This window comes from Oncorhynchus clarkii, chromosome 21, assembly GCF_045791955.1.
Source record: "Oncorhynchus clarkii lewisi isolate Uvic-CL-2024 chromosome 21, UVic_Ocla_1.0, whole genome shotgun sequence".
Taxonomy (NCBI): domain Eukaryota; kingdom Metazoa; phylum Chordata; class Actinopteri; order Salmoniformes; family Salmonidae; genus Oncorhynchus; species Oncorhynchus clarkii.
In genome coordinates, this window is record NC_092167.1 from 1,492,500 (window position 1) to 1,506,547 (window position 14,048).

Below are 14,048 nucleotides of genomic sequence, written 5' to 3' on the forward strand. Positions count from 1 at the left end.
CTCTCTCGTGTTGTCCTCTCTCTCTCTCTCTCTCTCTCTCTCTCTCTCTCGTGTTGTCCTCTCTCTCTCTCTCTCTCGTCATCTCTCTCTCTCTCTCTCTCTCTCTCTCGTCTTGTCCTCTCTCTCTCTCTCTCTCTCTCTCTCTCGTGTTGTCCTCTCTCTCTCTCTCTCTCTCATCATCTCTCTCTCTCTCTCTCTCTCTCTCTCTCTCTCTCTCTCGTCTTGTCCTCTCTCTCTCTCTCTCTCTCACGACTAGTTCTTACTCAAAGAAACAGCTAGGTTTATCTAGCTGATATTCTAGCAGTTTCCAGTGTCTCGGTTTACAACGATCTCCTGAAGTTGGCAAAATCCGGTGTTCTTGACACGTTAAAAGACTCACCGTCCGTTTATTCCCTCAAACGTTCAGTCTTGAAAGCAGCTATTGCTGCTTATAACGTCTGAAGAGAATGCACTGCAGCTCCATCTTTCATCATTCACCCCCCACCTTTACTCCCTTCCTCCCTCGGCTCCATCTTTCTTCATTCATCCCCCCCATTTACTCCCTTCCTCCCTCCCTTCCTCCCTCCCTTCCACGCCCTTGAGTTCTTCCAATGTCAGCACTCACATTCAAAAGCCTCTGAACACTTCCAACGAGTTGTGTGAGGGGCTCCTTCGAGATTTCCCATTGCGAAACAATTATTCCACCCGGTGCTCTTTGACAGATTCGTCCAGTGTTTTATGAGCAGGCCGTGAATCACACCACACCTCCATCTCTCTATTCCCTTTCCTTTCCATCTTGTGATCTTATTGACACATCCATGAATCACACCACACCTCCACACCTCCATCTCTCTATTCCCCTTCCTTTCCATCTTGTGATCTTATTGACACATCCATGAATCACACCACACCTCCACACCTCCATCTCTCTATTCCCCTTCCTTTCCATCTTGTGATCTTATTGACACATCCATGAATCACACCACACCTCCATCTCTCTATTCCCCTTCCTTTCCATCTTGTGATCTTATTGACACATCCATGAATCACACCACACCTCCATCTCTCTATTCCCCTTCCTTCCCATCTTGTTATCTTATTGACACATCCATGAATCACACCACACCTCCATCTCTCTATTCCCCTTCCTTTCCATCTTGTTATCTTATTGACACATCCATGAATCACACCACACCTCCATCTCTCTATTCCCCTTCCTTCCCATCTTGTTATCTTATTGACACATCCATGAATCACACCACACCTCCATCTCTCTATTCCCCTTCCTTTCCATCTTGTTATCTTATTGACACATCCATGAATCACACCACACCTCCACACCTCCATCTCTCTATTCCCTCCTTCCCATCTTGTGATCTTATTGACACATCCATGAATCACACCACACCTCCATCTCTCTATTCCCCTCCTTCCCACCTTGTTATCTTATTGACACATCCATGAATCACACCACACCTCCACACCTCCATCTCTCTATTCCCCCTCCTTCCCATCTTGTTATCTTATTGACACATCCATGAATCACACCACACCTCCACACCTCCATCTCTCTATTCCCTCCTTCCCTCCTTGTTATCTTATTGACACATCCATGAATCACACCACACCTCCACACCTCCATCTCTCTATCCCCTCCTTCCATCCTTGTTATCTTATTGACACATCCAGTACATAGGAGAGGAATACACAGGGTTTTCAGGCCCCTTTGACATGTACCATATTTTGTTATGTTACAGCCTTATTCTAAAATGGATGAATTAAAACATTTTCCCTCATCAATCTACACACAATACCCCATAATGACATCACAATACCCCATAATGACATCACAATACCCCATAATGACATCACAATACCCCATAATGACATCACAATACCCCATAATAACAACACAATACCCCAATCTATACACAATACCCCATAATGACATCACAATACCCCAATCTATACACAATACCCCATAATGACATCACAATACCCCAATCTATACACAATACCCCATAATGACATCACAATACCCCAATCTATACACAATACCCCATAATGACATCACAATACCCCAATCTATACACAATACCCCATAATGACATCACAATACCCCAATCTATACACAATACCCCATAATGACATCACAATACCCCAATCTATACACAATACCCCATAATGACATCACAATACCCCATAATGACATCAAAATACCCCATAATGACATCACAATACCCCAATCTATACACAATACCCCATAATGACATCACAATACCCCATAATGACATCGCAATACCCCATAATGACATCACAATACCCCATAATGACATCACAATACCCCAATCTATACACAATACCCCATAATGACATCACAATACCCCATAATGACATCACAATACCCCATAATGACATCACAATACCCCATAATGACATCACAATACCCCATAATGACATCACAATACCCCATAATGACATCACAATACCCCATAATGACATCACAATACCCCATAATGACATCACAATACCCCACAATGACATCACAATACCCCATAATGACATCACAATACCCCAATCTATACACAATACCCCATAATGACATCACAATACCCCAATCTATACACAATACCCCATAATGACATCACAATACCCCAATCTATACACAAAACCCCATAATGACATCACAATACCCCACAATGACATCACAATACCCCATAATGACATCACAATACCCAAATCTATACACAATACCCCATAATGACATCACAATACCCCAATCTATACACAATACCCCATAATGACATCACAATACCCCAATCTATCCACAATACCCCATAATGACATCACAATACCCCACAATGACATCACAATACCCCATAATGACATCACAATACCCCAATCTATACACAATACCCCATAATGACATCACAATACCCCAATCTATACACAATACCCCATAATGACATCACAATACCCCAATCTATACACAATACCCCATAATGACATCACAATACCCCAATCTATACACAATACCCCATAATGACATCACAATACCCCATAATGACATCACAATACCCCATAATGACATCACAATACCCCAATCTATACACAATACCCCATAATGACATCACAATACCCCATAATGACATCACAATACCCCATAATGACATCACAATACCCCAATCTATACACAATACCCCATAATGACATCACAATACCCCATAATGACATCACAATACCCCATAATGACATCACACTACCCCATAATGACATCACAATACCCCATAATGAGACCTGACCATGTGTTTTCATGGAAACACATGGTCAGGTCTCTAAACCATGAGGAGACTACAGACCTGAAAACACATGGTCAGGTCTCCCCACCATCAGGAGACTACAGACCTGAAAACACATGGTCAGGTCTCCCCACCATCAGGAGACTACAGACCTGAAAACACATGTTCAGGTCTCTAAACCATCAGGAGACTACAGACCTGAAAACACATGGTCAGGTCTCTAAACCATCAGGAGACTACAGACCTGAAAACACATGGTCAGGTCTCTCCACCATCAGGAGACTACAGACCTGAAAACACATGGTCAGGTCTCTAAACCATCAGGAGGCTACAGACCTGAAAACACATGGTCAGGTCTCTACACCATCAGGAGACTACAGACCTGAAAACACATGGTCAGGTCTCTAAACCATCAGGAGACTACAGACCTGAAAACACATGGTCAGGTCTCCCCACCATCAGGAGACTACAGACCTGAAAACACATGGTCAGGTCTCTCCACCATCAGGAGACTACAGACCTGAAAACACATGGTCAGGTCTCCCCACCATCAGGAGACCACAGACCTGAAAACACATGGTCAGGTCTCCCCACCACCAGGAGACTACAGACCTGAAAACACATGGTCAGGTCTCTAAACCATCAGGAGACTACAGACCTGAAAACACATGGTCATGTCTCCCCACCATCAGGAGACTACAGACCTGAAAACACATGGTCAGGTCTCTAAACCATCAGGAGACTACATACCTGAAAACACATGCTCAGGTCTCTAAACCATTAGGAGACTACAGACCTGAAAACACATGGTCAGGTCTCTAAACCATCAGGAGACTACAGACCTGAAAACACATGGTCAGGTCTCCCCACCACCAGGAGACTACAAATCAAATCAAAATCAAATCAAATGTATTTATATAGCCTTTCGTACATCAGCTGATATCTCAAAGTGCTGTACAGAAACCCAGCCTAAAACCCCAAACAGCAAGCAATGCAGGTGTAGAAGCACGGTGGCCAGGAAAAACTCCCTAGAAAGGCCAAAACCTAGGAAGAAACCTAGAGAGGAACCAGGCTATGTGGGGTGGCCTCTTCTGGCTGTGCCGGGTGGAGATTATAACAAAACATGGTCAAGATGTTCAAATGTTCATAAATGACCAGCATGGTCGAATAATAAGGCAGAACAGTTGAAACTGGAGCAGCAGCACAGTCAGGTGGACTGGGGACAGCAAGGAGTCATCATGTCAGGTATTCCTGGGGCATGGTCCTAGGGCTCAGGTCCTCAGAGAGAGAGAAAGAAAGAGAGAATTAGAGAGAGCATATGTGGGATGGCCAGTCCTCTTCTGGCTGTGCCGGGTGGAGATTATAACAGAACATGGCCAAGATGTTCAAATGTTCATAAATGACCAGCATGGTCGAATAATATTAAGGCAGAACATTTGAAACTGGAGCAGCAGCACAGCCAGGTGGACTGGGGACAGCAAGGAGTCATCATGTCAGTAGCAGAATACCTGACCACTGTGACTGACCCAAAATTAAGGAAAGCTTTGACTATGTACAGACTCAGTGAGCATAGCCTTGCTATTGAGAAAGGCCGCCGTAGGCAGACCTGGCTCTCAAGAGAAGACAGGCTATGTGCTCACTGCCCACAAAATGAGGTGGAAACTGAGATGCACTTCCTAACCTCCTGCCCAATGTATGACCATATTAGAGATACATATTTCCCTCACTACAGACCTGAAAACACATGGTCAGGTCTCCCCACCATCAGGAGACCACAGACCTGAAAACACATGGTCAGGTCTCTAAACCATCAGGAGACTACAGACCTGAAAACACATGGTCAGGTCTCCCAACCATCAGGAGACTACAGACCTGAAAACACATGGTCAGGTCTCCCCACCATCAGGAGACTACAGACCTGAAAACACATGGTCAGGTCTCTAAACCATCAGAAGACTACAGACCTGAAAACACATGGTCAGGTCTCCCCACCATCAGGAGACTACAGACCTGAAAGCACATGGTCAGGTCTCTCCACCATCAGGAGACTACAGACCTGAAAACACAAGGTCAGGTCTCTAAACCATCAGGAGACTACAGACCTGAAAACACATGGTCAGGTCTCCTCACCATCAGGAGACTACAGACCTGAAAACACATGGTCAGGTCTCTAAACCATGAGGAGACTACAGACCTGAAAACACATGGTCAGGTCTCTAAACCATCAGGAGACTACAGACCTGAAAACACATGGTCAGGTCTCTAAACCATCAGGAGACTACAGACCTGAAAACACATGGTCAGGTCTCTAAACCATCAGGAGACTACAGACCTGAAAGCACATGGTCAGGTCTCCCCACCATCAGGAGACTACAGACCTGAAAACACATGGTCGGTCTCCTCACCATCAGGAGACTACAGACCTGAAAACACATGGTCAGGTCTCCCCACCATCAGGAGACTACAGACCTGAAAGCACATGGTCGGTCTCCTCACCATCAGGAGACTACAGACCTGAAAACACATGGTCAGGTCTCTAAACCATCAGGAGACTACAGACCTGAAAACACATGGTCAGGTCTCTAAACCATCAGGAGACTACAGACCTGAAACCACATGGTCAGATCTCCTCAACATCAGGAGACTACAGACCTGAAAACACATGGTCAGGTCTCCCCACCATCAGGAGACTACAGACCTGAAAACACATGGTCAGGTCTCTAAACCATCAGAAGACTACAGACCTGAAAACACATGGTCAGGTCTCCCCACCATCAGGAGACTACAGACCTGAAAGCACATGGTCAGGTCTCTCCACCATCAGGAGACTACAGACCTGAAAACACATGGTCAGGTCTCTAAACCATCAGGAGACTACAGACCTGAAAACACATGGTCAGGTCTCCTCACCATCAGGAGACTACAGACCTGAAAACACATGGTCAGGTCTCTAAACCATGAGGAGACTACAGACCTGAAAACACATGGTCAGGTCTCTAAACCATCAGGAGACTACAGACCTGAAAACACATGGTCAGGTCTCTAAACCATCAGGAGACTACAGACCTGAAAACACATGGTCAGGTCTCTAAACCATCAGGAGACTACAGACCTGAAAGCACATGGTCAGGTCTCCCCACCATCAGGAGACTACAGACCTGAAAACACATGGTCGGTCTCCTCACCATCAGGAGACTACAGACCTGAAAACACATGGTCAGGTCTCTAAACCATCAGGAGACTACAGACCTGAAACCACATGGTCAGGTCTCCTCAACATCAGGAGACTACAGACCTGAAAACACATGGTCAGGTCTCCCCACCATCAGGAGACTACAGACCTGAAAACACATGGTCAGGTCTCCCCACCATCAGGAGACTACAGACCTGAAAACACATGGTCAGGTCTCTAAACCATCAGGAGACTACAGACCTGAAAACACATGGTCAGGTCTCCCCACCATCAGGAGACCACAGACCTGAAAACACATGGTCAGGTCTCTCCACCATCAGGAGACTACAGACCTGAAAACACATGGTCAGGTCTCCCCACCATCAGGAGACTACAGACCTGAAAACACATGGTCAGGTCTCCCCACCATCAGGAGACTACAGACCTGAAAACACATGGTCAGGTCTCTAAACCATCAGGAGACTACAGACCTGAAACCACATGGTCAGGTCTCCCCACCATCAGGAGACTACAGACCTGAAAACACATGGTCAGGTCTCTAAACCATCAGAAGCCTACTGTACCTCTGTAGCTTAGCATCGTCTCTCTGTACCTGGCTGCCGATGAGAGCAAGAGAGAGGTGGTTGTATACATAAATACATACAGTGTATATAACCCCAGGGTACCTCCCACATAGAGACAGACCGCTAATACAGGTCCAGACATGTCCTGGAGGAAAACTAAGACTCTACACCTTTATTCTGAACGTTTTTCTCTCTGTGCATTTTGGTTTAATGGCATTATCCTTTAATATATTAGTTAATGAGGATGCTTTAATTGAAGACACAACAAGCCCCCCCCCCCCCCCCCCCATTAAATTCTACAACCACCTAAAAGGAAGTGATTCCCAAACCTTCCTTAACAAAGACATCACCTACAGAGAGATGAACCTGGAGTCCCCTAAGCAAGCTGGTCCTGGGGCTCTGTTCACAAACACAAACAAACCCTACAGAGCCCCAGGACAACAGCACAATTAGTCCCAACCAAATCATGAGAAAACAAAAAGATAATTACTTGACACATTGGAAAGAATTAACAAAAAAACAGAGCAAACTAGAATGCTATTTGTCCCTAAACAGAGAGTACACAGTGGCAGAATACCTGCCCACTGTGATTGACCCAAACTTAAGGAAAGCTTTGACTATGTACAGACTCAGTGAGCATAGCCTTGCTATTGAGAAAGGCCGCCGTAGGCAGACATGGCTCTCAAGAGAAGACAGGCTATGTGCACACTGCCCACAAAATGAGGTGGAAACTGAGCTGCACTTCCTAACCTCCTGCCCAATGTATGACCATATTAGAGACACATATTCCCCTCAGATTACACAGACCGAAAAAGAATTTGAAAACAAATCAAATTTTGATAAACTCCCAGGACTCCCCACCATAAATACCACAGTGTGCCATCACAGCAGCAAGATGTGTGACCTGTTGCCACAAGAAAAGGTCAACCAGTGAAGAACAAACACCATTGTAAATACAACCCATATTTATGTTGATTTATTTTTATTTATTATTTATTATCTCTTTCACTTGCTTTAGCAATGTTAACATGTGTTTCCCATGCCAATAAAGCCCTCTAATTAAATTAAAATAGAATTGAAATTGAGGGAGAGAGATAGTGAATAAAAGAGAGAGAGATTGGAGGACGATGACATCCCTAATCACTTAGAGCTGGACACAGATGGACGACGTGAGGAATTATAAATTTTCCCTCCCGTGTCCTGGTCGTCCGTCTTCAACCTCTTTCTAAGAGGCCTATCCGCAACGACCGACCGATTTGTTTTGGGGAATGGTATGTTTTTAATGCATTGCTGCTGACAAATCAATATATTTGTACACTGTGTCCAACAGGCAGCAGTACTCACAGACAACCCACCTACAGCTACAGCACAGACAGTAGGCTGGCCTCATCACAAATAGATAGTCAGTTACTGTATGTTCCTCTTCTGAACAGCAAGGTGAAGCTTGTTCAGTTCACAACACACATATTGCTATAGCAACAGACAACAGACAACCCACATATTGCTATAGCAACAGACAACAGACAACCCACATATTGCTATAGCAACAGACAACAGACAACCTGCATCAGGAATCAACTCTGTTTCTCTTCTGAGTTTGTACTCTAGCAAACAGCTGTCCCTAGCACTGATTGGTTGTAGACTCTAACAAACAGCTGTCCCTAGCACTGATTGGTTGTAGACTCTAACAAACAGCTGTCCCTAGCACTGATTGGTTGTAGACTCTAACAAACAGCTGTCCCTAGCACTGATTGGTTGTAGACTCTAACAAACAGCTGTCCCCAGCACTGATTGGTTGTAGACTCTAACAAACAGCTGTCCCTACCACTGATTGGTTGTAGACTCTAACAAACAGCTGTCCCTAGCACTGATTGGTTGTAGACTCTAACAAACAGCTGTCCCTACCACTGATTGGTTGTAGACTCTAACAAACAGCAGTCCCTAGCACTGATTGGATGTAGACTCTAGCAAACAGCAGTCCCTAGCACTGATTGGTTGTAGACTCTTGCAAACAGCTGTCCCTAGCACTGATTGGATGTAGACTCTAGCAAACAGCTGTCCCTAGCACTGATTGGTTGTAGACTCTAGCAAACAGCTGTCCCTAGCACTGATTGGTTGTAGACTCTAGCAAACAGCAGTCCCTAGCACTGATTGGTTGTAGACTCTAGCAAACAGCAGTCCCTAGCACTGATTGGTTGTAGACTCTAGCAAACAGCTGTCCCTACCACTGATTGGATGTAGACTCTTGCAAACAGCTGTCCCTAGCACTGATTGGATGTAGACTCTAGCAAACAGCTGTCCCTAGCACTGATTGGTTGTAGACTCTAGCAAACAGCAGTCCCTAGCACTGATTGGTTGTAGACTCTTGCAAACAGCAGTCCCTAGCAATGATTGGTTGTAGACTCTTGCATAGCCGTGGGAAGTAGCGATACTGAAAAATTTGAATAAAAACAATATATATATAAAAAAAAAAAAATCCCTTTGCTAGTCATATAGTAGACCGATGTAGCAGTCTGTAGCCAGGCAACAGCAAACAACCATCATCACCGCCGCTTGAGAGGACTGTATGTGGACAGTGTTGGAAAAACGAGATGCTCCGAAGGTCCGGGGGTGGGAACAAAGCTCAATTTGTGGTCCCCTCATTAGATCTAGACGCTAGGGGACGCGGTTGAGAGGAACAGAGGACCGTGAACAGGGCTTTGACCCCCCCGCCCACTCCCCCCTCCCCCCCCTCCCCCCCTCGGACCTTCAACAACAACAACAACAACAAGTACATACTCGATGTTTCAACAACAACAACAACAACAAGTACATACTCGATGTTTCAACAACAACAACAACAACAAGTACATACTTGATGTTTCAACAACAACAACAAGTACATACTCGATGTTTCAACAACAACAACAACAACAAGTACATACTCGATGTTTCAACAACAACAACAACAACAAGTACATACTCAATGTTTCAACAACAACAACAACAACAAGTACATACTCGATGTTTCAACAACAACAACAACAACAAGTACATACTCGATGTTTCAACAACAACAACAACAACAAGTACATACTTGATGTTTCAACAACAACAACAACAACAAGTACATACTCGATGTTTCAACAACAACAACAACAACAAGTAAATACTCAATGTTTCAACAACAACAACAACAACAAGTACATACTCGAGATGCTCCGAAGGTCCGGGGGTGGGAACAAAGCTCAATTTGTGGTCCCCTCATTAGATCTAGACGCTAGGGGACGCGGTTGAGAGGAACAGAGGACCGTGAACAGGGCTTTGACCCCCCCGCCCACTCCCCCCCCCCCCCCTCCCCCCCCTCGGACCTTCAACAACAACAACAACAACAAGTACATACTCGATGTTTCAACAACAACAACAACAACAAGTACATACTCGATGTTTCAACAACAACAACAACAACAAGTACATACTTGATGTTTCAACAACAACAACAAGTACATACTCGATGTTTCAACAACAACAACAACAACAAGTACATACTCGATGTTTCAACAACAACAACAACAACAAGTACATACTCAATGTTTCAACAACAACAACAACAACAAGTACATACTCGATGTTTCAACAACAACAACAACAACAAGTACATACTCGATGTTTCAACAACAACAACAACAACAAGTACATACTTGATGTTTCAACAACAACAACAAGTACATACTCGATGTTTCAACAACAACAACAACAACAAGTACATACTCGATGTTTCAACAACAACAACAACAACAAGTACATACTCAATGTTTCAACAACAACAACAACAACAAGTACATACTCGATGTTTCAACAACAACAACAACAACAAGTACATACTCGATGTTTCAACAACAACAACAACAACAAGTACATACTTGATGTTTCAACAACAACAACAACAACAAGTACATACTCGATGTTTCAACAACAACAACAACAACAAGTAAATACTCAATGTTTCAACAACAACAACAACAACAAGTACATACTCGAGATGCTCCGAAGGTCCGGGGGTGGGAACAAAGCTCAATTTGTGGTCCCCTCATTAGATCTAGACGCTAGGGGACGCGGTTGAACAGAGGACCGTGAACAGGGCTTTGACCCCCCCGCCCACTCCCCCCCCCCCCCCCCCCCTCCCCCCCCTCGGACCTTCAACAACAACAACAACAACAAGTACATACTCGATGTTTCAACAACAACAACAACAACAAGTACATACTCGATGTTTCAACAACAACAACAACAACAAGTACATACTTGATGTTTCAACAACAACAACAAGTACATACTCGATGTTTCAACAACAACAACAACAACAAGTACATACTCGATGTTTCAACAACAACAACAACAACAAGTACATACTCAATGTTTCAACAACAACAACAACAACAAGTACATACTCGATGTTTCAACAACAACAACAACAACAAGTACATACTCGATGTTTCAACAACAACAACAACAACAAGTACATACTTGATGTTTCAACAACAACAACAACAACAAGTACATACTCGATGTTTCAACAACAACAACAACAACAAGTAAATACTCAATGTTTCAACAACAACAACAACAACAAGTACATACTCGATGTTTCAACAACAACAACAACAACAAGTACATACTCGATGTTTCAACAACAACAACAACAAGTACATACTCGATGTTTCAACAACAACAACAACAAGTACATACTTGATGTTTCAACAACAACAACAACAACAAGTACATACTCGATGTTTCAACAACAACAACAACAACAAGTACATACTCGATGTTTCAGCAACAACAACAACAACAAGTACATACTCAATGTTTCAACAACAACAACAACAACAAGTACATACTCGATGTTTCAACAACAACAACAACAACAAGTAGATACTCGATGTTTCAACAACAACAACAACAACAAGTACATACTCGATGTTTCAACAACAACAACAACAAGTACATACTCGATGTTTCAACAACAACAACAACAACAGGTACATACTCGATGTTTCAACAACAACAACAACAACAAGTACATACTCGATGTTTCAACAACAACAACAACAACAAGTACATACTCGATGTTTCAACAACAACAACAACAAGTACATACTCGATGTTTCAACAACAACAACAACAACAAGTACATACTTGATGTTTCAACAACAACAACAACAACAAGTACATACTCGATGTTTCAACAACAACAACAACAACAAGTACATACTCGATGTTTCAGCAACAACAACAACAACAAGTACATACTCGATGTTTCAACAACAACAACAACAACAAGTACATACTCGATGTTTCAACAACAACAACAACAACAAGTAGATACTCGATGTTTCAACAACAACAACAACAACAAGTACATACTCGATGTTTCAACAACAACAACAACAAGTACATACTCGATGTTTCAACAACAACAACAACAACAGGTACATACTCGATGTTTCAACAACAACAACAACAACAAGTACATACTCGATGTTTCAACAACAACAACAACAACAAGTACATACTCGATGTTTCAACAACAACAACAACAAGTACATACTCGATGTTTCAACAACAACAACAACAACAAGTACATACTCGATGTTTCAACAACAACAACAACAACAAGTAGATACTCAATGTTTCAACAACAACAACAACAACAAGTACATACTCAATGTTTCAACAACAACAACAACAACAAGTACATACTCGATGTTTCAACAACAACAACAACAAGTACATACTCGATGTTTCAACAACAACAACAACAACAAGTACATACTCGATGTTTCAACAACAACAACAACAACAAGTACATACTCGATGTTTCAACAACAACAACAACAACAAGTACATACTCGATGTTTCAACAACAACAACAAGTACAAGTACATACTCGATGTTTCAACAACAACAACAACAACAACAAGTACATACTCGATGTTTCAACAACAACAACAACAACAAGTACATACTCGATGTTTCAACAACAACAACAACAACAAGTACATACTCGATGTTTCAACAACAACAACAACAACAAGTACATACTTGATGTTTCAACAACAACAACAACAACAAGTACATACTCGATGTTTCAACAACAACAACAACAACAAGTAAATACTCAATGTTTCAACAACAACAACAACAACAAGTACATACTCGAGATGCTCCGAAGGTCCGGGGGTGGGAACAAAGCTCAATTTGTGGTCCCCTCATTAGATCTAGACGCTAGGGGACGCGGTTGAGAGGAACAGAGGACCGTGAACAGGGCTTTGACCCCCCCGCCCACTCCCCCCTCCCCCCCCTCCCCCCCCTCGGACCTTCAACAACAACAACAACAACAAGTACATACTCGATGTTTCAACAACAACAACAACAACAAGTACATACTCGATGTTTCAACAACAACAACAACAACAAGTACATACTTGATGTTTCAACAACAACAACAAGTACATACTCGATGTTTCAACAACAACAACAACAACAAGTACATACTCGATGTTTCAACAACAACAACAACAACAAGTACATACTCAATGTTTCAACAACAACAACAACAACAAGTACATACTCGATGTTTCAACAACAACAACAACAACAAGTACATACTCGATGTTTCAACAACAACAACAACAACAAGTACATACTTGATGTTTCAACAACAACAACAACAACAAGTACATACTCGATGTTTCAACAACAACAACAACAACAAGTAAATACTCAATGTTTCAACAACAACAACAACAACAAGTACATACTCGATGTTTCAACAACAACAACAACAACAAGTACATACTCGATGTTTCAACAACAACAACAACAAGTACATACTCGATGTTTCAACAACAACAACAACAAGTACATACTTGATGTTTCAACAACAACAACAACAACAAGTACATACTCGATGTTTCAACAACAACAACAACAACAAGTACATACTCGATGTTTCAGCAACAACAACAACAA